The sequence below is a fragment of the Diaphorina citri genome, unplaced genomic scaffold, assembly GCF_000475195.1.
Source record: "Diaphorina citri unplaced genomic scaffold, Diaci psyllid genome assembly version 1.1 scaffold62, whole genome shotgun sequence".
NCBI classification, from domain to species: Eukaryota; Metazoa; Arthropoda; class Insecta; order Hemiptera; family Psyllidae; genus Diaphorina; species Diaphorina citri.
This window is the reverse complement of record NW_007377499.1, coordinates 415,263-417,158: the sequence shown is the minus strand read 5'-3', so window position 1 is coordinate 417,158 and position 1,896 is coordinate 415,263. Positions and strand designations below refer to the sequence as shown.

At 35.2% G+C, this 1,896-nt stretch overlaps 1 protein-coding gene across 2 annotated transcripts in view; it reads left to right on the top strand.

The window, feature by feature from the left end:
- The first annotated feature begins 854 nt into the window (after positions 1–854).
- The window catches only part of LOC103518853 (TATA-binding protein-associated factor 172), a 54,038-nt gene continuing 52,996 nt past the window's right edge, over positions 855–1,896 (top strand). For both annotated transcript variants that reach the window (XM_026830352.1, XM_026830355.1), the window contains exon 1: positions 855–977. The gene's annotated coding sequence lies outside the window, so the exon portion shown is untranslated. The remainder of the gene's footprint in view (positions 978–1,896) is intronic.

Here is a 1,896-nt window from a genome sequence, read left to right as displayed (position 1 = left end):
ACGTACCGTATCTGACCGTACCTGACTGTACCTGACCGTACCATATCGTACCGTACTTAACTGTACCTGACCGTACACTTGACTGACCCTAACCGTACCATGCCGTATCGTACCATGCCTTACATGACCGTAACGTACCGTAGGTACTGTACCGTTTTACCTGACCATACTATAATTTTGGCACCATATTATACTTTTATTCGTTTTCGTCCCTAATAATTTTGGCACCACTGCGAGTTTTGAAAAATCCGTTTTTCAAAGGCAAGATAACTATCTTACTTATAATCCGTTCTTAGTGAGCCTATTCAAATCAAAAGGAAGCTATTCTCGAAGTTTCATCGAAATCGGTCCAGCCGTTTCGGCTGTGCGTTGATTATGAACGATTTTTAGTATAGTTTTTTGGTCATAATTATAGTTTGTAAACTACTACGAGTTTCGGAAAATCCGTTCTTAGAGGGCCTATTCAAATCAATAGGAAGCTATTTTTCTTATTTTTCGTGAACGATCGAATATATTTTTTTTTATACACCGTTTTTTTTTACGAAAAATTATTGAAAAAAAATAAAATAGTTTCGTTGCTCCACCCTGTATTTGTTTAGCTCAGGTCGCTGAGTTGCTGACTGTGTGTTGTGTGATTCCTGAATGCTACATGCTGACATTGCTGACTGAAATGTCTTCATGAGGCTTTTTTTCGTTCGTCGCTTTATGTAAACGGTCCCTTTTGAGAGACTACTGTAGTTTGCATTTTGTTTGTTTAGGACCACTTTCCAAATATTCGACCAATCAAATGCAAGGAGGCGAATAAAATTTGCAAACACGCGCATCATGGCTGTCAGTATATATTTAACCGTTGAGATGATCATGTCGCTTAAAAAATTAATAATTAATTTTCTGATTTTTTTATCAAATTTTCAATGGATTCACGTCATTTTCCTCTCAGGACCCTATTTTCGAGACACAGCTATAACTTGATAAAGGTTTGAACTTACTTTCATTTAATATTACCTCAATTTCAAGAGAATCAGTTGAAAATCAAAGGCAATCAGTACATTGATAAGTGGGTACCTACCTAGTGGTTTTCTCTACCTTCAGGCTATTTCCCTTATCAGTGGTCCAGTATTCTTATTAATATTGCTGTACATTTTTTATTGATTTAGTATTCATCTCTTGATTGAATTGTATGACATGGCATTTTCCTAGCACTCATGACATTTTCACAAGGGCATGCTGGTCTTGAGTCTTGACCTTAGTGGTTAATCTAAGTCCGTCCCTTTTATATTTAAGTAGATAATATACAGGTAGATTATTATCCTTTTTCATTATCTGGGGCACATAGCACAAGCACAACTATGACAGTGTATTAAGAACAAACCTAATCATGAAAGGGTGGTATTGTGCTTCAATATCAAATGTGGCAGTATTTTTATTGTTTACAGCTGGTCTGCTTCACTGTTTTTTTAATGAACATCAAGTTTATACTTAATGAAAGAATTACTTCATTTACTCACTTATGTTCTTATGTATTAGGGTTGCCAACCGTACGTTATTTCCCGGAACAATCCGTATTTTTGTCAAAAATCAAATGTTCCGCCGGAACACACCTTTGTTCCGGTTTTTTTTCCAAATCTATGGAAAATACGGGAACTGACTAATAAACAGAAAAAATAACAAAAAAAAAAGTTTAAAAAGATAGGTAGGTACGTACGAAAAACACAAAAATCCGCGAGTCAAGTATAGGTATTTTTTCAGCCTTTTAGCATGTGATTTTTAGTACCTAACACCGATTCAAAAACGGATTATTTGTAATTTTAATTTAGTACCTATCCTTGGGTAAAGCAGTTTTACCCAAGGATAGGTACAAGGATGTTTTTATTTCGAATTACTTCATTGGTATTT